Source organism: Balaenoptera physalus (assembly GCF_965194825.1).
Source record: "Balaenoptera physalus genome assembly, chromosome: 10".
NCBI lineage: Eukaryota > Metazoa > Chordata > Mammalia > Artiodactyla > Balaenopteridae > Balaenoptera > Balaenoptera physalus.
In genome coordinates, this window is record NC_138889.1 from 36,133,100 (window position 1) to 36,159,477 (window position 26,378).

General features: G+C 33.9%; 1 protein-coding gene and 1 pseudogene across 3 annotated transcripts in view; both read right to left on the reverse strand.

Moving 5' to 3' along the window:
* Window positions 1-26,378, reverse strand: part of CNTN5 (contactin 5) — a 1,367,783-nt gene that overhangs the window by 457,709 nt on the left and 883,696 nt on the right. The gene's annotated exons all lie outside the window — the stretch shown is intronic.
* On the reverse strand, window positions 928-5,998 carry LOC309636653 (S-adenosylmethionine decarboxylase proenzyme pseudogene; annotated as a pseudogene). The gene has a single exon. The product of its transcript is annotated as an S-adenosylmethionine decarboxylase proenzyme pseudogene (transcript).

Sequence of the window (26,378 nt, forward strand, 5' to 3'; positions counted from 1 at the left end):
CATCAATTATATGAAGAAATTCTTGACAGAATGAAATCACTTTTCACATTAAGCATCAGTTCAATATACTAGTATTCTTGTGATTTTGTTTCTGTTTTGTAGTTGCTCTAGCTCTTTTGAATTAAAGTACAAGAAAATACTTCCCAGAAATTTTGTAGGGCTAATATAACTATTTACTCATGGTACATTTTTCTTTAAATCTGCTATGGCATATGCATTGCTCACATTGCTGAAAGGCATCCCACATAATCTAGTCCAAGGCTCGCAGACATTTTCTGTAAAGGGTCAGATAGTAAATATTTGAGGCTTCATAGGCCAAAAGGCAAAACTGAGCATATTATATGATACTGTCATATAATTTTCATGTCACAAAGTATTATTGTTTTAAATTTTTCAACAATTTAAAAATTTAAAAATAAATCCTTAGCTTGTGGGCTCTGTAAAAACAAAGATTTAGCCTGTGGCTGTAGTTTGTTGACCCCTGGTCTAGTCTGCTGAAATTAGTAGGAATAGGAAGACTTAATAAATTTCTACTGCTAGAGAGTCAATGACTTTTCTATATAGCCTGTTCAAGTCATTTTACAGAAGTAAGATATTTGCATGGTAGAAGAGCTTGGCCTCTAGAATCAGAAAGGAATGAATTTGAATTCTCTTCCACTTATTGCCCACGTAATGCTGGACAAGCTCCTTTAAGCTTCAGTTTACCGACCTGTGCAACAGGAATAATAATACTACAGAATTCGTATCAGGGGGACAATGCTTGCAATTCACCCAGCAGCAGGCCTTAACTTATAGTTAATCCTCAGTAAATGTTAGCTATTACTATTTTATATGAAGAGTTGGCACATTCATCCTATATCCAGCATCTAGCACTATGTTTACTAAATAGCAGTTCAGTTGTTTTTTTTTTTTTTTGAATGTCACTAGACAATGAATTAAGCAAACCTTTATTGAAGCTTAAATTGTGGCACAGAAATACATTTCAACTGATTTAAGTCCAACACCATGAAGAGAGAAATTATGGCACCAAGATTCTCCCTCCTCTATCATACACACTAGGATTAATTTAGATTACTATTCAATCTATAGTTTCCATTTTTCTAGGCTTTGTTCCATACAAATTTGTGCAGTTTCTCAACATTAAATAGAAATCTTAAATCTATTGGGCAGGGGCGGGGGGGGTATCAGACCTCAAGCCAATAAATGTTCATCAAATCTACTGGGACACTGTTCAAGAACAAAATCCACTTTGAGCATTGGTCCTCATAATAGCACCAAAACATTAGGTACTGTGTGCTAATTACAGAATTGGACTGATCCATTGATTGAAAGCTTCTTCAATGAAGCTCTGAATCAACAACATGTTTGAAAGTCAAAAGTGTTCCAACCACTTGATTTCAAACCAAGTAGAATTTATGTTTAGAAACACTAAAAAAAAGTGTTTCATTTATAAATACGGAAGGAACAAAAACATCACTGCATCAATCCAGAAAGAATCAAAAATTGTTTGAGGACAAGAAGAAATACAAAATTGAGTCAACTTAGCTCTTTTCTCAGCTGCTTAAATAAGTGCCTGTATTAGCAAATACAGCTAAAAGATGCCAACTCTTTTAAGCCTGTATTTCTGGTCATTTCCCATTGACCATTTTGGAATTTTGTATGTTATATTTTATGGATAGCACTCTGCTTCACTGTGTAGTATGTCTGAATAACCTGAACAGTTCTCATTCATCACTTGATGTTACTCCATGGTGAAAGAAATACCAGTAAGAGGAACCGTCAGAACACTATCACATGCATCACAAAGTCACAGAACTTTTTAAGTCACAAAGATGGCAAAGACATCGATTCTGCTTTGAACCAAAGTTTATGGCATATCATTAATAGAAATTAGTGGAAATGGCTATGAAAGTAAAAGTTGAGGTGAATCATCTGAGGTGACTTGACTTGTTGAATCCAACACAACCTTTATCTTAAATCTCCTTGCTAACAAATATAGTGATAATTTTTTTATACTACTACTTAGCAAGTTAATAAAGACATGGTACCCATGAGAAGCTAATCTCATTTAATGGGGGCCACAGAATGGCATACAGTTTCCATACAGTTCTGCCAATATTCCCTAGTATCAATCTACACCTTCTTTGCTAATCAATACCAGCTTATTCCAAAAGAGCTCATGGTAACGAAAAATGCCAAACTCCCTTGACCTTAAAAGAAAATTAAGCCCAGGGTCCACCACCCACCCCCGTTCCCCATCTGGGGTATAAGGTTAGTGTAAACCCACAGTGTAACAGTGTATTGTTTTATGGAGGGGGTGTGGTTGGGAGGGAGACACCATGGTGAGGAATGAATCAATTAAAGTCACACAAGTATAGGAAGCAGTGAGATAGTAATACACAAAATGGATAACTGCAGTCATTTTCGTAGAGGACTCGACTCGTGGAAGAAGAACTTTGATTGGTGCTGCAAAAACATCTGTATGAAGTAGAAATTGGTTTCAATAACATTAGTAGAGAGTATGTTCTAGAAAGTGGAGGTAACTGGATGCAAAATCCTGGTAGCAGTTTAATAGAACAGTCCCAGATGGCTAGGCTGAGGCCAACACCTAATGAGGACGAAAGCCTTCTCTGTGGGGAATTTTGGATGATACCTGGAGAAATATTACACTATGCATAAACCAAATTGAGTTGTTTTCACAAGTGTTGTAAAGTTTCTTATAGTAAAAGTTTTTTTCTACATGCATTTCAATTTCACAGCAAGAGTGGCATAGGATACCTAAACACAGAAGAGAACATTCATGCAAGATATCTAACTCCTTGATATAATAATGCATACAATTCAAAATGATTACACTATCATTACATCTAGGGCTTTCTGCAACTACAAGGTGGTGGTTATGGAAAGCATGGCCCTTGGTATCAATATCTAAAAAGCAGCCACCACCTTCTTCTATGTGTGTTCTCTTTTTGCATTTTTTCTTCATTTTTCTTAATCAACTCTGCTGTTGTTGCTGCTTCTTAGCAAAACTGGTAAAAACAAAATTGTAATCATTGAACATAGCGCTCTGGCAATCAAGACGTTTAAAACCTTCAATCTTCTGGGGAGAAGAAAGCACTGTGTGACATTTAGAACTCTGATTTACAAACAGGGTGGTCACAAATTTTCCTGGCTTGAAGACTTCCACAACTTTCCTTATCAGGTCATCATAGGAGGTCTGACTTAAGTTTGTTTCAAAGCTAACATAAGAAAATTCTGGTTCTGGAGTGATGTGAATAGTCCAATAAGTTCCATCCAATTTCATTCCATTCATTGAATACCCACAAGGATTGAACAGTGTGGCATCAATGACAGAACCTGGTATCAGGTCACGAATTCCACTCTCAAGAGTGACATCCTTTGCAGTAACACCATCTTTCATGTAGAACTGGTCCATAACTGCTGGGTCAAGCTCACGCATCAGAATTTCCAGTGTTTGATCTGGCTGATTGATTACCCGACTCTCTGGGAAATCCAAAGTATACAAGTACCAACAATCAGAATTCATGCGTCCCATACAATATGCAGCTCCATTTGGGAAAATTCCATTAAGAAACTCTATTTCTTCCTGGAAATTCCGGTGTGGGTACCCTTGGTGAGAAGACTTCATGAAATTCTTACAAGAATAAAAGAAGCTTTGAGTCAAACCCACTGTAATCCCTAGCAAGTTTCAACAAGGGAACCAGTGCTTTCAGCAAGAGGGTGGTACCACATGTCTTCAAAATGAAACGTCTCTTGGAGACAAACATGCTACTCTCATTGAGTACATAAGCTTCCTGCTTGTCAGTTTTTGTCACACTTATGATTGAACATTGCACATCCTTCAAAAGTATGTCCCACTCGGATCTTGGGATGGTGCGAAGATCCCCAGATCCTTGGTTTGCGTCGGGTTGCTGCCTGGAGAACCAAACCTCCAGCAGCTTCTCGGTCCCTTCGAAAAAATGTGCAGCTTCCATCACCGTGAGACTAGCGAACAACCAACAACCACAGAAAATCAACTAAATTAAATCTCTTCTCCCGCCGCTGCCGCCACCGCTGCGGATTGTTCCAGCTGTGTTACTAAAATTCAGGTTCCTTTTTTGCTATAATTTTACATTAACTTTTTTTAAAAAAGGGTTAATAAAATTTTCCTGGCTTTTTTTTTTTTTTTTTTTTTTTTTGTGAGCGAAAGTTGAACGTGAGTGAGTCTGTTGGAAATAGAGGCAGATACATCTCAGTCTCTTGTAGTCCGCTGTTTCCCCGTTAGAGAGAGTAGAGCGAGCACTAGCTAATGTCGCCAGCCATACTGTGGGAGCCACAGTTCAGTTTTTTATTCATTCATTCATTCATTTTCCTTCATTAAACAAATATTCATTGAATGTCTACTATGTGTCAGGCACCATGTTATGTACTTAATAATTATTGTTGAATGAATAAACCTTAACTGGTGAGCTGATTATAGGTATAGGAAAAAGTAAGTCATTCTATGTTCTTGAACAGAGAAGACATACCAATGATAGTTCTCAGAAATAGTGTGATTATCATAGCAGCTTATAGTTCAAATGGCATCTCAAATTGAATCTTTAAAAAATATGTAAAATGGAAGTGTGATAATGATGATGGCAATGATGATGATGACAGCTAACATTTATTGAATATTCACTACCTGTTAATCACTGTACTAAGGGCTCTATATATTTTTTCTTTTTTTTTGTTTGTTTTTCCACGTTATATTTTATTTTATTTTATTTTGTCTTTTTTTTTATTGAAGTATAGTTGATTTACAATGTACTGCCAATCTCTGCTGTACAGCAAAGTGACTCAGTTATACACATACATTCTTTTTTTATATTCTTTTCCATTATGGTTTATCCCAGGATACTGAATATAGTTCCTTGTGCTATACATTAGGACCTTATTGTTTATCCATTCTAAATGTAATAGTTTGCATCTACTAATCCCAAACTCCCAGTCCATCCCTCTCTCTCCCACGCTCCCCCTTGGCAACCACAAGTCTCTTCTCTATGTCTATGAGTCTGTACCTGTTTTGTAGATAGGTTCATTTGTGCCATATTTTAGATTTCACGTATAAGTAATATTGTATGGTATTTGTCTTTTTCTTTCTGACTTACTTCACTTAGTATGATGATCTCTAGTTGCATCCATGTTGCTGCAAATGGCATTATTTTGTTCTTTTTTATGGCTGAGTAGTATTGCATTGTATATATATGTATCACATCTTCTTTATCCATTCATCTGGTGATGGACATTTAGGTTGTTTCCATGTTTTGGCTATTGTGAACAGTGCTGTTATGAACATAAGGGTGTATATATCTTTTTGAATTATAGTTTTGTCTGGGTATATTCCCAAGAGTGGGATTGCTGGATTACATGGTAATTCTTTTTTTAGTTTTCTGAGGAACCTCCATACTGTTTTCCATAGTGACTGTACCAACTTACATTCCCACCAACAGTGTATGAGGGTTCCCTTTTCACCCCATCCTCTCCAGAATTTGTTACTTGTAGACTTTTTAATGATGGCCATTCTGACTGCTGTGAGTTGGTACCTCATTGTAGTTTTGATTTGCATTTCTCTAATAACTGGTGATGTTGAGCATCGTTTCATGTGCCTACTGGCCATCTGTATGTCCTCTTTAGAGAAATGTCTATTAAGGTCTTCTGCCCATTTTTCGATTGGGTTGTTTGGTTTTCTGTTGTTGAGTTGTATGAGTTGTTTGTATATTTTGGAGATTAAGCCCTTGTCTGTTGTATCATTTGCAAATATTTTCTCCCATTCAATAGGTTGTCTTTTCGTGTTTTTTTGTTTGATTGTTTGGTTGGTTTTTTTAATGAATTTTTGAATTTTATTTTATTTTTTTTTATACAGCAGGTTCTTATTAGTCATCAATTTTATACACATCAGTGTATACATGTCAATCCCAATCGCCCAATTCATCACACCACCAGCACCACGCCTCCCCACCGCTTTCCCCCCTTGGTGTCCATACGTTTGTTCTCTACATCTGTGTCTCAATTTCTGCCTTGCAAAATGGTTCATCTGTACCATTTTTCTAGGTTCCTCATATATGTGTTAATATACAATATTTGTTTTTCTCTTTCTGACTTACTTCACTCTGTATGACAGTCTCTAGATCCATCCACGTCTCTACAAATGACCCAATTTCGTTCGTTTTTATGGCGGAGTAATATTCCATTGTATATATATACCATATCTTCTTTATCCATTCATCTGTCGATGGGCATTTAGGTTGCTTCCATGACCTGGCTATTGTAAATAGTGCTGCAATGAACATTGGGGTGCATGTGTCTTTTTGAATTATGGCTTTCTCTGGGTATATGCCCAGTAGTGGGATTGCTGGGTCATATGGTAGTTCTATTTTTAGTTTTTTAAGGGACCTCCACACTGTTCTCCATAGTGGCTGTATCAATTTACATTCCCACCAACAGTGCAAGAGGGTTCCCTTTTCTCCACACCCTCTCAAGCAACTGTTGTTTGTAGATTTTCTGATGATGTCCATTCTAACTGGTCTGAGGTGATACCTCATTGTAGTTTTGATTTGCATTTCTCTAATAATTAGTGTTGTTGAGCAGCTTTTCATGTGCTTCTTGGCCATCTGTATGTCTTCTTTGGAGAAATGTCTCTTTAGGTCTTCTGCCCATTTTTGGATTGGGTTGTTTTTTTTTTAATATTGAGCTGCATGAGCTGTTTATATATTTTGGAGATTAATCCTTTGTCCGTTGATTCATTTGCAAATATTTTCTCCCATTCTGAGGGTTGTCTTTTTGTCTTGTTTATGGTTTCCTTTGCTGTGCAAAAGCTTTGACATTTCATTAGGTCCCATTTGTTTTTTTTTGTTTTTGTTTTTATTTCCATTACTCTAGGAGGTGGATCAAAAAAGATCTTGCTGTGATTTATGTCAAAGAGTGTTCTTCCTATGTTTTCCTCTAAGAGTTTTATAGTGTCTGGTCTTACATTTAGGTCTCTAATCTAATCTCAATTAATTCTTTAAAAAATATCCTTTTGGTTAATTACTCTTATTACTCGAAATTTTGTTTATTTATTTTGTAATGAGGACTTGAGGCTCAGAGAAATTATATACAGTTGCCCAACATCACACAGCTAGTAAGCAAAAGAAAATCCCTGGAAATTAATTTGTTTATTAATATTATGAACTTTTAATTAATTTGATAAACTTAATTTAATACCTAGAATGTAGGATCAATAATATGGTCCTTGCTTCAAGAAGCTCATTTTAAATAAATGAATAAAGAAGCTTTATTCATTCACTCAATCACTCTTTCTTTCAAGTATAAATTAAATGTCTCCTATCTTCCAGGCACTTAAAGGCACTGAGGTTATAGCAATGAGAATATTGAATTTGCCTTTCAAATAGTATTCATTGTTTTTATTTTGTTTTATTTTGTTTTTAGAGAATATTCTGAAGAATTATATATTTTCCTTGTGTAGTGACAATCATTTCCTTTTCTTTTACAATTCTTTCCTAGCTACCATATTAAATCTTATAAGTTTTTATATTTATTCTGATTGTTTTGAATTTTCTAGACATAAAAACATAACATTTCCAAATACTGTTTATTTTTGTCACTTTTTAACAATATTATATCTTAAATTTTTCTTATTTCATTTGTTTTAGTGACTCGTTTAGAATTTTAAGATCACTATTATGTTACATGATGGCAAAATAAGAAATCTTATCATTTTTGCTTCTTTAATGGAAATGTCTCAGAAGTTTCTCTATTAAATAATATGGTAATATTTGATTCAAATTTGATAGAATAAATGAAACTAAGAGAGCTTCACTAAAAATTTATATTTCACTCAACTGTTTTTAAAATTAAATATAGACTTTTCAGTATTTGATAAGAAAATCAAATTTAATTGTATCTATTTCCATGCTACACTATGTTAAATAGATTTCCTAATGCTAATTTATTTTTTGATTCCTAGAAATACAAAAGACTAGAAGATATATGGTAAAGTTGTTTACTTCTGTTCTTTTACCAGTTTCTCCTTGAGATTCCAATAGTGCTTGTTTTTTTAAATTTAATATGAATGAATAAATGTTTACAATTTTTATATTTCCATTATTAACTATATCTTTTAGAAATATATAATCATTAGCTCCTTTCTTGCTTGGAGCCTTCACTCTTATTTCCTTTGCCTGCAGTGCTGTTATTTCTCACCAACCTATCCCCCAATACTCACATATGTGTGCACAAATGATCAAGCACAACACACATAGACTAGTATATGTATACCGAATTTTTAATCTTTTAGCTATTAGCTTAAATATCACTTCTTCAGCCATGCCTCCACACAAATCCAATCTCCCAAATTATAGGTTCACACACTGACTATTTCTCTCTTTGCCTTTATCTTAAGTGTAAATAACTTTGTGCAATTAATTTTTAAATACTTGGCTCCCTTTAATAAGCTTCACAAGGGCAAGTACCAAGTTTGTGTTACTTAGTGTTGTGGCCCAGTATCTAAAAGAACACTTTGCACATAATGAGAACCCAATGAAGGAATGTTTGTCCTTTTGTTTGTACTTTATCTAACATTACTATTAATCAACTCTGTTGTAATTTTGTTGTTGCTGGAACATATTTTGTCTATTCTTTCACATATAATCTGTTTGTATTTATGTGTATGTGTAACTGGACATATAAATTTCATATACATAGAAAAAATTTAATAATCTGATATTCTTTGAATTTTAATATAGTAATTTAATGCATTTACATTTGTCATAGCTGATATGTCTGATCTTATTTGTCATTTTATGTGTGATTTCTGTTTTTAAGCTTTCATAGTGATTCCTTTTTTTCTATTCCCTTTAATATAGCAAAACTTTCTTTGCCTTAACTTTGTTAAAATACAATATATTTGTATTCTATATAGTTATATCTATCTGGCTAGCTTTCTTATCTATCATCTATATTCTTTTAAAAACCTACTCATGTTTTTCATGAGAAAACATAATTGCATTCTTATTAATAAAGAGTGGTGTGAGAACTTTTTAATCTCCTCTCTATTCAAAATGAGAAACTTAGTAGGTGTTTTAATCATTACTACTCATTTCCTTTTTGTGACATTATTAATATAATCTGGTTCAGAGCCCAAACTGTTTTTATTAAGTTGTTATGGTTTATAGTATTAGGTATCTCTACTTTCAACATTTTTGTCATTCTTCTTCTCAAGTAATTTTTATGACTAACTAGCTTTAAAGATAAATATTTAACTCTTCACAGCAAAACTTCAACACTTATGTGATTCTTCTCTTGAACTGAGTCCATGTATGTGATAAATCTCAGAACTTTTCACAATTGAGGTATCTTTTTGTCATATCCAGATATGAATATTAACTCTTCTGGTTTATATTTCTTTGGTTACAATTTTCTTGAAAACTGGAACATTGCTCATGTGAAGATTACATCTCTTTCTTACGTTAGTTACCATAGGACAAGTCAATGTTTACAGGACTTTTTCCAATTCCCAGGTCTAGGAGACATTCATTTGGGGTATCTCTGCTGGATTAAGGAGACATCTCTTATATTGGCTGGCTAGTTCTGACACTGGAATGATTGGGAGCAGGAAAATGACAGTTCTTAATATCCAATGTTATCAAGGTTCATAATATTTTTATGTCCCATCATAATCACTTTATCTTTAAGACTGTATAATTCAGATACAATGTACCTCCTCTAGGTCTACTTCTACCCTAGACCTTTACAGAAGAAGCTGTCTACGAATTATTGTAAACTCTTGGGGTAGAAAAATATCCTGATGATTTTGGACCGCAGTACCAACATAGTAACATTATGCCATGGGAAAGGGGCAGCATGTCTTCCTCTCTTATTTTCAGTGAGAAGGACAACTTTACTTTATGAAATAAAATTTAGGTTTTCCTAAATCCAACACCATGTTGCTTATATTTCTTATAAATTTCTCTACACTTTGACATTAGGTTTTCAGATTATTATGGCATTAGAGTTATAGCTGGCATTTGTGGTTTTCTGCATAATAATGAGTTTTTTACTAGTAATGTGAGAAAGATTTTTCAAGAAATAGCTAGTAAACAGTTGTTTTCAACATTTGTTGTCTGTTTATAAATGTTCAGTTTTCAAGTTATTGATCCAACTGCTATGAATTCAAGCTTTTTCTTGCTGCCAGTACCTGGCATAATATACTGGGAATTCTCTTTTATTTCAGTTTTAGTTACATTTTTGCAGGTGGTGAACAGAAAGAAAGCTTGGGAAAAAAACAACCTGTAAAATTTGAAACTCCCTAGTTGTTTCATTAGGTTTTGGATAGCCAAAGCTATTCATATCACATTCATGACTCTGGCACCTTTACAGGCCTCTAGATTAAATGGAGATTAACAACATTGAAATTAAACTCTGATACTTTGATGATTGATGTTGCTGAGCCTAAGACCTTGTTTCTTTGAAAGTAAGGATAGAAAAGATCACCTTGCTTGTAAATATTGAAAAGTTAACTGGTGAATGAAGCATCTATTTTAAATGTGAAATATGCCACCATGAAGAGTATATCTGAACTATCTGGACTCCAAGAAAACCTTCATACCACCCAATAGGTGGTGGGTGGAAATGGTAGGTACAGCAGTCACTATAGCAACAGCAGTAGGAAGAGGTAATTTTGCTTTCATCTCGCTTAATAATAGAATGCCACCGGCTGGCATCAAAGACACCAGCATTTCCCTCCTAGAAAAATCCCTGGCAAGGCAATGGCAACAGCTGCACAAATACCAGAAAACAAAGAGAAGTGTTCTCTCTCTTGATCTCCAGCCCCAAATGTTTAAACTGTGTAAAGCCATACATATTTTTAATGGATTATATGCTTTAACAAAGTAAATTAAAAAAATCTTTATATATACATATGTTTATATACACCAACATATATATTGAGATATATAAAAACAATGTGATGTTGGCTAGCTTGATGTGAAGGAATGGCAAGAATGTTCCTAATTTCATTATCAATTATGAACTATAAAGAATGTGATGTACTTGTCCATGTCTCCCTGTGTCCTTACTACAACAATGTGCCTGCAAAACTGTTGCACTAGCTTGTGGGAGATTCCCATTCCTTATTTATCATTGTAGTCTGTGTGCCTATGAACTTTTCTGCAGTATAGTAGGTGCTCAATAAATGCTTGTTGAATAAAGGAATATATTAGTGTGATGTTATCAAAAAGCAAGGAAAATATTATTATTGATATTTTTTATTAAGATTCACTAAGAGGAGAGGTATCAAATTTCAGCATCTTTCTTGATGTAGCCCAAATTGTCCAGCTTTTATTTGCACATTCACTTAAGTTTTAGTTTGCAATATTAACAGTAATCTTATAGTAATGTCAAATAAGTGTGATTGCTGTTTTCATAAGGGTGTCTTCATATATAGTTAGGGCAGAAAGTGGCACCTTTGTATTTCTTGCTTATATTGGAGATGCCACCATGAAAAAAATGGGATTTAAAGGTCTTCTGATGTTCAGGAGTTCACCTGTTAAAATGCAAATCCCAGTGAAGTGACCCAATCTTCAACAGCTCCAGTAACTTTTGCCAAGACTGGGAGCTGAAAAGACTTCGTTCTTCCTCTGAATACAGCACTTAATGCTCATACCATGTATTTAGTACTTGTATTGCTTTTGTAAATAAAGTATATTTACAAAAGCAATACAAGCTTGAGATATATAGAAAACAGTTTGATATATATAGAAAAGTTGAGAAGCTATTAAAGAAAATTCCTGTATATTCCATACCCAGTTTCCTCTATTGTTAATATCTTACATAGGTATGGTGTGCTTCTTACCATTAATGAACCAATATTTACATATTATTATTAACTAAAGTCCATAATTTTTTTTCAGAATTCCTTAGTTTTTACCTAATGTATTTCTTCTGTTCCAAGATTCCATCTAGGACACCATGTTTCATTGTTGTCATGTCTCTGTATATTCCTCTTGACTGTGAGATTTTCTCAAATTTTTCCTTGTTTTTGATGACCCTAAGAGTTTTGAGGGGCACTGGTCGGGTATTTTTAGAAAGTCCCTCAACTGAGATTTGCCTGTCATTTTTCTTATTATTGGACTGGAGTTATGGATTCTGAGGAGGAAGACAGCAGAGCTAAAGTGTCATTTTGCACACAGCATATTAATTATACATATTACCATGATTTATCGCTGCTGATGTTGACTTTAGTCTCCTGACTGAGGTGGTGTTTGCCAGGCTTCTCCTCTGCGAAGTTACTCCTTTTAGCTTCCCTTTCCATACTGTACTCTTTGGAAGTAAGTCACTAAGGACGGCCCACAATTAGGCAGTGAGTAGTTATGCTTCACCTCTGTGAGGGTGGATATCATCATAAAATACTTGGAATTCTGCATGGGAGATGTGTCTTTTCTCTACCATTTATTAATTTATGCAATACATGAATATTTATTCATAAATTATGAATATGTATTATATATATAATATGGATGTATATTTGTTTTTTTTTTGTTTGTTTTTTTTTTAAAACAGTACTTTTTTTTTTTTTTAATTAATTTATTTATTTTTGGCTGTGTTGGGTTTTCGTTTCTGTGAGGGATTTCTCTAGTTGCGGCAAGCGGGGGCCACTCTTCATCGCGGTGCGCGGGCCTCTCACTATCACGGCCTCTCTTGTTGCGGAGCACAGGCTCCAGACGCGCAGGCTCAGCAGTTGTGGCTCACGGGCCTAGTTGCTCCGCGGCATGTGGGATCTTCCCGGACCAGGGCTCGAACCCGTGTCCCGTTCATTGGCAGGCAGATTCTCAACCACTGCGCCACCAGGGAAGCCCCTTATATTTGTTTTATACTTTATAACCCAGTACTATCTTATTTTGTTGCTCAACGTATTCTAGTTTTTGCAATTATAGCTCTTTCAGTTGAAGTCTGTTCCTTGCTGAGAAACTCCATTACTGTGGATTTTTTCTTTTATTTTTAATCACTTTCTTGCACTTACATTGCTTTTTTATTTCTATATTCAATTTTTCATGTCAAATATATTGTACACTGAGATAAGAATGAGACTATATTTTTCTGATTCCCTGCACATAATAGGTGAGCATTAATTATTTGTTCAATTATGATGATCTACAGTAAGTGAAAGGTTGTTTATGAGAAAACTTAAATGTGACCATTTAATTGTAATCTTTAATTGTAGTCATTGTATTTGGCAATGGAAAAGATTTATAAAGGTGAAGATCAATGAATTAGTGTACAGAATGTGATTTGAAAAAAATATTTTTAAATGAGGTATTTTGTTGTTGTTATTGCTGCAAAAGACCAACCTCAGTACTATGTTGGAAGTATAAAATGTCTAGTGAAATTTGCCAATATATCAAACATTGTTTTGAGCTTGATGGACTTCTTTTATGGTAGAAAGGAAAATAAAACATGTTTTCAAGTTCAGAGTTTCAAATTTTCTGTGCCAATATTTTACTGCTTGCTGTATATTTTTTCTTATGCTTTTTCAAATCTCTCTCTCTCTCTCTATCTTTGAGAAAAGAATCAGATTATGACAGGAACCCATGCTGACATCATCCAGGTTTTCTTCTTTTAGAGAATATAATGTATGCAGGTTATATCAATGTCTATAGGTTTATATTCAGATGACATTTCAAATAATATCCACTTATTCTCCCAAGTTGCTACATAAGAAAAGATTTTCCTGGACAAAAAGCTTTATTTTTTTCTGTTTTATATTCTTGTAAAGTTCTACATAAATCCGTTAAAGATACCGACTGAAGATGATGATAATAACAAGGATGACTATAATGATATCTAAATATATTCAATCTTGTTTTTGCCAGTGACAGTGTTAAGCTTTTTACATGAGTTATCCTCTCAACAATCCCAAAATGTAAGCACCTTCCCCAATGAAATAAATGATACAGTGGAAACGTAGAGACATTAAAAATCTTGCTTTGGGTCACACAGCTAAATGTGTGATACAGGCAGAATTCAAACACAGGTCCCTCTGATTTCAGATCACGCATGCTCAGACCATAACTCCTCATCTCTGCACATTTAGAGATAATGTCCTTTTAGGTATTTCTTTCCTTTATCTCTGTTCTCTCCACAGGTTTTCTTTCCTATGTGGTGTCTGTTGCTGACAGCTCACAACTACGAATGAATCAAAGCCTAACAAATGTGATTCAGCTTCAGAGTCTTTGAACTTCGAAATAAAAATAAGCCTATTCTAGCTCTCTTTCATGATGCCTCAGATGTTTCCTTCAGTGTGCCCTGCCATGTTGTCACCAGTGCCATGGGCTGATTAGGCAGCCTGCTGTTGTCAGTTGACTGTCAATCTTTTTTAACATCTGAGTCTCTGGGCTCTTTTGAAGCATCTAAGTTAACATATTGTTACAGAAACATCAGAATTTCAACCTTGTCAAGTAGTGTTAGTTGAAAAGAAAAATGAAAACTTTGTAGCTGTGCATTCCTTCCCCTTAGCAATTGAGGAAAAGAGAAGAGTAAGCATCTCTCTCTTATCATATGATAGATTAATGCATGAAATGATGATAATGATACCTGACATCTACTGAGTATGATTATGTGCCAGGCACTGTGCTTGATGCTTTATATGCATTATTTCCTTTAGTCCTAAGAACAGCCCTGTGAGGTAGGAGCTATTGTGAACCTCATTTTAAAGAGGAGAAAACATACTTAAGAAAATATATAATATTTCTTAGGATGTTCAGCTGGTAAGTTAAAGAGCTGGAATTCCAGTCAAATTTATTTGATTCTTGTCTATTCTCTTAATCATTATATAGCACTCACTTAATCATTATGTATCACTCACTTAATCATTATATACTGTTATCACTGCTGGAACAACAGTTTTAAAGCATTTATAAATCTCAATTCACATTTTGAGAATTTCCACCTCTGCCAGTCTTCAAAAGTGATCCTCTCTGGTCCCATTATCATAGACTACAGCATTGGTCAAAACCATGGTGAGAACCTCAAGAGCTATGTTATCGACTGCCCTGGTGGAAACAGGATGGATGAGAGAGTGTGGAGATGAATGTCTAATTCATATGAATGTCAAAAGAAATAAAAAATTTGATGTTTTAATCACACATTAATTTGTTATATTTGGTATAATCAAAATTATATATAAATACATTATATATATATAACATAACTATGAGTTTAAAAATATCAAATGAACACCCATATACCAACCACTAAATTAAAGAAACAGAACTTTAGATTGTGATTGGGCTCTTCTATGCCTTTCCCTTCCTATCCCTTTGTACCATTACTGCCCCTATCATAATACATATTTAAGTTTCTGTGCTTATCATTCCTTCCTTTAACAATCTTCCTCACATATGCTTATCGTGAGATATATTATTCAATTTTGAATTTTATAGAAATGATTTAAAGTCAGCTGCCCTAAAAATTCTTTGTGCTCTGTTATTCATGTTCCTCTTTTCCCAGGAACCATTCCATGGTTTTGCCTTTTTCCAGAACGTCATATTGTTGGAATCATACAGCATGTAGCCTTTTCAGATTGGTTTCTTTCACTTCGTAATACGCATTTAATGTTCCTCCATGTTGTCTTATGGCTTTATAGTTCATTACTTTTCAGTGGTGAATGATATTCCATTTTCTGGATGTACCACAGTTTATTCATCCATTTACTTACTGAAGGACATCTTGGTTGCTTTCAAGACTTAGCAATTATAAACAAAGGGGTTATAAACATCTGTGTGCAGGTTTTTATGTAGACCTGAGTTTTCAACTCTATTGGGTAACCACTAAGAAGAACAATTGATGAATCATTTGGTAAGAATATGTTTAGCTTTGTAAGAAACTGCCAGACTGTCTTTCAAAGAGGCTCTAATATTTTGCATTCCTATTAGCAATGTATGAGAGTTCTTTGCTGCTGCACATCCATCCCAGCAATTGGTATCATCAGTATTCCAGATTTTGTCCTTTCTACTAAGTTTGTAGTGGTATCTTATTGCTTTATATGTCCTGTTTTTCATTAATAAGATCATATATTTTACCTTGTCTCTTTTTTTGTTCATTAATCTTGCTAGGGGCTTATATATTTTATATTTCAAGTAATTATATGTTACCATTGTTATTTTGTACGGTAATGTACATTTAACTGATTATCAGTTTACCAACATCTTGCTCACCATTTTTTCCTGCATCTTAGAACTTCCTTTTGAGTATATTTTCTTTTTTTCCTGAAATATACTCTTAACCCTTCATTTAGTGTAAAACTATTGGTGGTAATTTTTCTCAGTTTTTGTTTGGTTACAAAGTCTTTTTTTTTTTTTTTTTCTAATCTCCTATTCTTGACGGATAATTTTCCTGAGCACACAATTCTAGGTTGACAGCTATTTTTTGTTCAGTACTTTGAGGATTTTATCTCCTGGCTTCTTTTGTTGCTGTTGAAGAATTTGGTTGTCATTCTTCTGTGCTTTGCCTTTCCTTTCTGTTCTTAAGATCTTTGTAATACATGCTCTGTAGTTTCACTGCACTGTGCCCAGGTGCGGAGTTCTCTCTTATTCATGCTGCTCTGTATATATCCCACCTTTGGTATTCTGGTGTTTGTGAAATCATAATTTTCATGAATTTTGGAAAATTCTCAGCTACTGTATTTTCAGATATTTGTTCTTTCATTACCATTTCTATTCCCTTCTATACTTCAGTAATGGCAATTCTATACTTTAATCAATTCACTGAATATATTTCATTTAAAAAAGTCATATTTAATTCTTTTTCAAATCTCTTTGGTCAATCTGGAGAGTGTATGGATTCTCATTTATTTTTTATTATATTATCATTTTCTTTAAAAATTTAAATTCATAGTTATTTTATATTCTGTATCTGAAGTAATCTGTATTATTTTAAGTTTTAAGGGTAAAAATCTGATATTTTTCCTAGTTGACCTTTTACTTGTAACATTTTCTTCTGTGGCTGGTGATGTTTGATTGTTAGTTCATGTATAGTTCATGTTAAATTTTGAGAATCTGGAGGCCTATATTCAGGATGCTTTCCTCCAGAGAGATTTCCATTTGCTTCTGTTCTGAGCCAAGAGGTAATCCGGCCTTGGGGTCATTCAATCCAGCTTCCAAGTTGTTTTAGTGTTAAAACAGCTTGGAAGAGGGGCTAAAATGTAGCAGGACCATTTGAATTGCAGATATTACCTGATACCAACCTTTACCAACAAGTCAAACAATATAAGTAATATCCTGCCAAGAATTAGCGTTTCCTTCTGGAAAAACATGAGTATGTAAGACACAGTTTCCTATTAATATTATCTCTTTTTTTCTTCAATAAGACATGTGTGATTTCTTATTAACAGACTGTGAGTCTGAAAAGTGTGTGGAAACATTGTTCTTAAAGGAAGCTGATTCATATTGGGGGTTCCCCAGTTTTACGTTCAATGGCACAGTTGGAAAATATTGACTTTTCTTATTCTCCAGCCACCCATGCTTCAAAAACACATAAATTTCAGGTTCATTTATAATAAATAACTTAGAAAGACCAGGTATATCCTAACTGATTAGACACCTTTTTGTTTTGGTTTTGGTTTTTGACAGGCACTCTCCATCATCTTTCTGTTAGTAAACACCATAAGCACGTTTACAAGGAAGCTACGTCCAGGTAGGTCATTACTTTTAGCATCTCTTTATACAGGAATGGATAAGTTACAGGTTGTTCTTTCTCAAAGTTTTTTTTTTTTTTTTCTTCTCAGATTTCTTCAGGAGGTCTGGTTGCTGGGCCGTAGTTATGAACATATTATAGTTTTGAATGTATTACTGACTGCAGCATTTGCCTTCAAGCCAAATCTCTGTTATTAGTTGCTTAATGTTCACAGCCCAGCTCTTGTTTTTAGCAAAGTCTTTCTTCCTCCTTTTTTTTATAGGGGGGTGAGTGGCTTAGAGGGAATGCATGCTTAGAGATTTATCCCACTTTATGCAAGTCCAGCATTAATTATATTTTAGGAAGAGTACTTTGTCTTTTAATGTGAGAGTTTCTTGGGAGTGTCTGGAGCACTTATTGACGAAAACTCTTATCTAAACTTTAAACTATGACGATTAAGGGTGTGATCTATGTATGAAGTCACTTTACAATTAAAATTATCTTCAGCATTGGACATTGTTAACATTTTGTTCAGGGACTTCACAGTACCTAAATCATCTTTGCTAAAATAGGCTAAGTCATTTCTGATGGCTTTGTGTCAGGTTGTATGCCCATCTACAATTTCAGTGCTAAACTGTACTGTCTAAGCCTATATGTCAGGGTTCTGTTGTCCCCATTCAGGTTCAGCAGAGTAGTGACAAACTCAGTGCTGTGTTTGATCACCAGTAATAACTGGGACTGTAATCTCTGTGATGAACAAGATGAGATAGGAGGAACTTAAGTGGGAAGCTATAGAACATTATGAGACAATGCTGTGCATCTCTCAGATAGGAGTCTGTGAAATAAACTGCAAACTCTGCAATACATGGCTGGAGGGGTATCTGCCTTTGCTACAAATCACAGTAATGACCGAAAACCTAGCACCAGCAGCTTCTGTAACACTAAAAAATCACTGCCTCAGGGCAGATTTAGTTTATACCCAGCACTTACCAAGCAAGTTTCTCCTTTATTTTCTTTTAAAAATAATGACATAGTATACCCTACCCGAGGAGTCAAGATTTTTTTTAGCATCACTTAAATCCTTTTTGACATAATGTACACTATTGATTGGAGAACAATGATGCTGTAATTCATAATAATGGATTTCAATGAATTTTAAAAAAGCATAACTAATGTAGAATCAAAGTGACTTTCCCTGGGAAATGCACCATGAGCTTTCCCATGAAAAACTGTAAATAACAGTTATATAAATCATTTCATAAGGATCTAAAAACATTCTCCTTTCTGGCTATAATTTTTAAAAGTTTGGGGCAGGAATTTTGTTTTGAGTAATCATTGTAATTCAACTGTTGAAATTTAAAAAAAAACCCAAAAACGGTTTCATTTATTGTGTTTCCTATTTTACAGTGTCTGGAGCTTGTAGATCAAATCCATGTCTTCCAGCATCTTTTGTTTCTAGACAGCTTTCAGTGCAAAGGGCTCTCACTAGTCACACCTACAATTCCAAGAACTTGGCCATATTCCTGCTGCTGCACAGTCTGTCACAATGTCTGATAAGTCACAGATGTGTGCTAAATAATTACTGCCGGTTGTAATTAAAACTAGCTTGCAACTCTTAAACTCAATTAATACCTTCATAGGTGGCCTTAATTTCTCACTGAATAGCTTCTAATGAAGCATGACAATTTTTAGATGTACTTTATAAATTTTGTTTCAAAGAGTGAGACTTTTCTCTTTCAACATTAAGAAAAATTCATAAAGTTTCCTTCTACTCTCTCACAAATAGATGGTTGAAATAATTTGTTTCTATCTCTGAAATAACATTTTCCATACTTAAACAGAGAGGACAATTCTATTATTCCTAATATTGTATAATAATGTCCTTGGAATTCTTGACTGAGAAGATGATTTAGGCAAATGATTACATGTCACACCAGAGAACATTTGGTAAAAGTCAAAATCAATTCATAATATTATACAAGATGCTGCTAATTTTTTATAAGCCTCAATTTCAAGTATTTTTGTAAAGTTGAGCAAACAGCTCAAATATTATTCTCTTCAGACATGCTTCTGGCATGAAGTAAGGATGTCATCAACTCTGAAAAAACGTCGAAGCTTATTTTAATTGATGTTATATCATTTATGGTGCCAGTCTTTTGGGGCCTTGTTGTTTCTGTTTTATTGGTCATGAGTGAAAAGAATACGAATGCAGTAAAAGAGAATGATTCTTCTTAGTGTTTACACTGAATTTTCTCATTCCATGAGTATTATTGCAGAAAAAAATGTTACCTGCATACATTTCCATAATTTTTTTAACTTATTCTTAGAGGAAAAGAGAGCCAATAGAGCAATGAAAATATTAATGCTTTATCTCTTCTATTTATATTTTAAGTTAATAGTTTTTCATGATTGAAAATATATTCAATTACTTCACTGATCTTATTTGAGATATTAATAGACACATGCAATGCATATGTGGGGAAATGTAATATATAACCAAGTATAATGAACCTGAATTTAAGAACAGTGAAAAGAAGAAGGGGAAAACTGGCTGGCCAATAAGGAACCTACATTATATTAAGAGAAGTTCTCACATATGTAATTAGTTTTGGTTTTTACTTTTTATCCTTAAGAAGGTCAGGAAGTTAAGCAAATAAATATTGCATCTGCTGAAAGCAAGTGTAGTTACAAGTGGTTGCTGCCATCATCTGCAGCTCTGTGGAGTCAATAAGAGCATAAACTTCTGCTAAATGCACTGAGCATCAAATCCCAGCTCCCACACTTACTAGATCTTGAGCTAGTTTCTTAAACTCTCTCATCTATGTAATTCACTGTAATATATAATTTTTACCAGCTCACGTAAAGTTGTCATGAGCATTACATGGAATGAAGTGTTCATAGTATTAAAGCACAGCTAGCACATAAATAAACTCAAAAAAATGGTAGCTAGTTGTATTTTTTAAATTTAGGACACAGAGCCATGAGTTAAAAAAAGTAAAAAACAATTCTTATCAAGTCTGTGTGTGGAAATAACACAAATCTGCAGCATCTATAAATCTCTGGATGGTGTCAGACTTCATCTATGTTTATCTGTCCTGTCCAATTTCAAAATTCCCAACATCCCCTAAAAGCTACCAATGTGTACTACCTGGCCTGGTGACATAGTTCATCAGTACAAAGAAAAATTGAATTTTATAATGACAGGGCAGAAGAACTTTCACAAAATTTTTTTAAACTTTCTTTCAGGAAGACTTCTTACTGTTCCATTTAGCTAGGTCCCTGCTTTTCCCCACTGCTTAATCAGCAATCATCATCACCAGCATTTCTGGAAGTATTATCTCAAATAATCACAACCAAAATATTGGATTGGGGCAGAAAGGTGTTTCTTTGAGTGTGTTGGGTTTTTTTTTTTTTTTGATCATGTTTCCCTTGCTCTTTTACAACGCATAGTCACTTATTTTATGTAAGTCATCACTAGCTTGCATCATTGTTTAGAATTTGAAAACATTCTAAGTTGTGTAACAATAATTCATCCCTGCTTTTGGTTCTTTTCCGCCAGGTCATTAATAGCTTTCTCTTAATCAGAGTAAAATCAGCTCATTTATCTTTTACAACAAAACACAGAGGAGAGGCAGCGTAAAAGAAAAAGCAGAAAGCAGACAAGAATAGGAGCCAGGAGATTTGACTCTAATATCAAAGCTCTCACCAGTCAGTTCTGTCATCATAGAAAAGCATTTTTTGGATATAAGTTTGTTTACCTCTAAAATAAGGGGTTGGAAGAAGAAATCTCAAAGTTCCTTTCCGTTCTATGATTCTAAATGCCATCATATTTTGGTGTAATGTATAATGTATGCTACTTACTTAACAGAAAATAACTGGTGTGGAACTTGTGGAACTCCTTGATAAGTAATTACTAAGGTAGACTGCATTGAAGTAGACTGCTCAATATGAAGTTCATTACCATGCAATGTCACAGAATCCTACCCTTCAAAGTAATAAAATGGAAGATGAGAATTTTGTGCATATTCTCAAGATTCTTGATGGCAAATGGTGAAATAAATTCATATTTTACTGACATGGAAAAGGTGCACATTATTTATAAAGTCAATAGGCAATTTGAACAGATTCAATAGTCCTGAGATGAGTTTAATAAATAGGTAGATTAAAAGTCTGAAATACCAATGCAGATATTGTACTGTATAATGCTGCATGTATAATGGTGTTGTACACTACTACTGCATGCAATTTTAAGCAATTAAGCTAGACTCAGCTATGTGAAAAACTGCCTTCTCTCTATGCTAAAATAGCACTGTCCACATTTTTTAAATAATTAAGGCTATTAAAAGATAAACATACAAATTAGCTCATTTTAAACTGTTGCTTAGAAATGCAAATATAAAATTACCTTGATTTTAGACTTTTTTAATGCTGCCAAATCCACAGAAAGGAATTTGTCTGTCCTTTAGGAGCAGAGAACTTGGTTTCAGTAAGTTTAAAAGGCAGACTAAATGAGCAGAACTAGTTTCCACTTGGTCACATGACTATTGAGCCAGCGGACCTGAATTCAGAAACAAAATTTCCAATGGCTTTGAAAGACTAGATTTTTATTTCCAATGACGTCTGTCTGAGCAGTTCAGTTGTCCACTGGCCAAACGATCTATTTAAACTATTGCCTACCCTTTTAGATTTCAGGAAACTTGAGCATTTTCTATTATAAAGAATTTTAGAGTCAATGAGAATAAAGTTCCTTTTTTAGTTATAAAAGAAGGAAAACACTTTTCAGGTTAACTTCCAAAGGGTATTAAAAATCCATATTAATGAAACTATGGAAAAAATTTTATTCCATGAACCTTTCAACTCCATTTAGAAACATCTATAATACCATGGCATCTAATTATCACTCCTACAGCTCTTTTTTCCCTTGGGAGTTCAAAGCAGTTTACATAGTTAACTCACTTTAACAGAGAAAATCATTTAACAGGATAAAAGAAACTGAGGTACATAAAAGTTAAGAAACTTGGTCACTATTACATAATTGGTGATGAAGAAATGAAATTTATTGTTTGATGTAGGAATAAGGTGATGAGGTTCAATCATATTCTTCCACTTATATTCTGTGTGATCTTGAAAAATAACTTAATGTCTTTGAGTCTCATTAATTCAGTGTAAAACTGAATAATCTTCCTTATTTGGGGTTACTACGAGTTTCAGGGGCATTGAAATAATTTATATTGGAAGGTTTGTTAAGTTATCAAATGCTACATTTATAAAATATTGTATTCTTAACTCTTCTACTGCAGTCTGTCAAGAAGGATAAATTATTTATCTGATACCTGGACCAAAAAGTTTGAATGTTTCATGCTTATTGTACAGTACAATTTAAATATATATGTATTCAGACCATCTCCCCATTACATTCCTTATGCAACTGGGACCCCAGCCTTAAGAATAGTGTGGAGGATAAAGTTGAATAGGTCTCATGTGTTGCCTAGAGCAGAGAAGAGAACCACATAGTCTGTGTTCTAAGCACAATCACTGAGGGGAACCAAATGTCAGGATTAGAATAAAATCAATCATAAGATATCAGGGGAGAGAATAAAGGCATAGTTAGGAGACAGAGCAACAGGTCAGGACCTGAGGGTGCTAAATAATAATAGTGAGAAAGAGTGCAAAATACAGTGAAGCAATAGGGTTCCAGATGTAGGTCCTGAATAAGAGGCCAGGAGAATTTCCATGGAAGTTGGCTGCATGGTACAGGGATCCTGCTCTCAGTTAAAGGTACAGGATAGGCTAGACGAAAGCAACTATGCATATTAAAACCAGAGAGGGGTGTCAAAACTTATTAGCTTTCTTTCAATGAGGGATCATATGGAGTCTTTCACTATGCATAATTTTGTCAAGATATTATTGATACCTTATCAATGTCCAGCCTGGAGGGGTGAAAGGGAGTAGTGTTAATGGACATCAAATAAGAATATGTTAAACTTTTATTTTGTATTTTTCTTAGGTGAAAAATCACTTTGCAAATATTATATATTTGTATATAGAAATGTCTTTGTGTAATAGTGCTCGTTAAATATAGAACTAAGCTAATATTTTAACATTTATTTAAAACATGAGGAGGCTGCTTCATTTATTCAATCAATCATTCATTCGGTAGATATACAGTGAGTATCTACTCTGTGCCAGGTATGTATTCAAGGAAGATAGTCTGAGTTTACAGCCTTTTAGAGAGACTACTTGGAATGAATGATTAGAAATGTGTTGAGTACTACATGCAGCACATTTTTGGAATATATAAAATAATGCAAGAGATCAGAGAAGTACATATACCTGAGAAAGGTGAAGCTTGGCAGGAGCTATATTATAAGAATATAGTGCAGTTAAAACTAGGAATACACATGGGGAATTCCCTGACAGCCTCGTGGTTAGGACTCAGCCTTTCACTGCCATGGTTGGGATTCAATACTTGTTTGGGGAACTAAAAGTCCACAAGCCATGTGGCACGGCAAAAAAAAAAAAAAAAAAAAAAAAACAACCTTGGAATACACAGCCACATTTATAGTTTTTCATCCCTTATTGCTATAGGAAAATTTATGACCTCTTTATTGTTCAGTAATAATAAAAGAAGCACATGAAAATAATCAAATAGAAGAAAATTAATAGTTTGCTACTTTGCTCCCCTTCAAATGCAGAAAGTTCTCTAATAATCAACTTTGAATATATGAATAAATCTAGATTCAAACTAAACTAAATTATGAACTAAATTAAAATTGAACCAACATATGAAAAGAAAAATTATCTTCAGTAATTATTTTTGAGGGTCAATAGCATTGTTATTCTGAGACTCTTGTGTACGATATGGGATGAAGTAAATGAATAATTAGGAGTTATTCTAATTCTATCATCCCCAGTAGCAGTTAGAACCGGGATCCTCAACGTGGAAGAAGAGATAAGATGTTGTTCAGAAAAGGCTAAGTAAAAAGCACTACAATCCTGGATTTGGATTGCAAGTATCAGTATGATCTACTCATGAGATATTTTATGCTTACTAATACTGTAGCAATGAGTGCTTCTAGTAACCTATGTTCTTTTTTTTTTTTAGGTTATAAATCACATTTATCAGTTCATTCAGTCCCATGTACTTTTAATTCCCGTTGATTTGGATGAAGTCATCAGGTTTTCCCATTTCAGTGGTATGATCTAAAAAATTTTTTTAATTGAAGTATAGTTGATTTACAATGTTGTATTAGTTTTAGGTGTGCAGCACAGTGATTCATACATATATATATATAGAGAGAGGGAGAGAGAGAGATATTCTTTTCCAGATTCTTTTCTCTTATAAGTTATTACAAAATATTGAGTATAGTTCTCTGTGCTATACAGTAGGTCCTTGTTGGTTATCTATTTTATATATAGTAGTATGAATATGTTAATCCCAAACTCCTAATTTATCCCTCCCCCACCTTGTGTTCCTGATATATCACTTCCAGTAAAAGAAATCAGAGCACCTAGGAGAAATGATCAGCTCCAGATCTGGGGCTTGTCATACCAGATGGTCACAATTAGGATCATACTGAAAGACGCCAGGAGCCAACTTGAGGGGACTTCCACTAGCCAAAACGGGGAAATTTGAGGTTCAAAAATGATAATAATTGCAATTGGTTGAACTATGTCCATATGTTTAAATTCATTAATTCCTTTGTTATCAAGAAACTAATTTTTTATCTTCAAAGAATGATAGAGAACCAATTTCTTAACTTGGAATTTGGCAATTAAATAAAGGCAAAGAATCAAATATTTATCCTGCTTTGTCAGTATGAATTCTACCATTAGGTAAACTAATACCAAAGAAGAAGGAAGTGTCTCTTTATTAAAGCATTCCAACTAACAAATAACAGATAAATGATAGATTTAGAATATTATCATTTTGCAAATTCAGTGTATTAATGGATATAGAAACCATTCATCAAGACAAAAGGCTACCAAACATGGTTTACTTTCTGTGGAAAGAATGCACCACCACCGTCAAAGGGATCAAACCTCAGTCTGATCAAGCCTCTGGATCCAGCTGCCAATTTGTGGGAAACACAAAAGGTCCAGCAACATGTTGAACTGCATTGTGAGTGTGCAATCAGAAAATTCCAGACTGTAGGAAACTATCCAGGTCAAATGACCTAGATTTTTCAGCAGATGAGTTGTAAGTAAAGGAAAAAGATGAAAAGAGAACTAAAAAGATATATCTTCTTTAAAGATATGCAAAACCAAACTATAGGGATAAATACATGGTGATAAAACTAAAGTAACTCAAGGAAGTAACCATTTAATAATGTTTTTTTATGTGTAGAGAGAGAGGTTTGAAACTGGGATGAGGCACAGCTTCTGGAATCACTGACAAAGTTCTAGTTCTTGTTCTGGGTGATAGTTACAAGGGAATTCACTTTATAATAACTCATTAAGTTATAATGTTCTTTGTTGTCTTTTGTGTCTGTATTTTATTTTATAGGTTTAAAAATAAAATAGAATATCAAATTTACATAGCATACTACCAAAATATGCTATTAAGCTAGACTATATTGTTCCTTAGTATATGGTTTGCTATTTTTGATTGCTCTCCTTTTTTAGGTGTTTTATGAAAATCTTTAATCTCTAATATGCAATAATTTAAA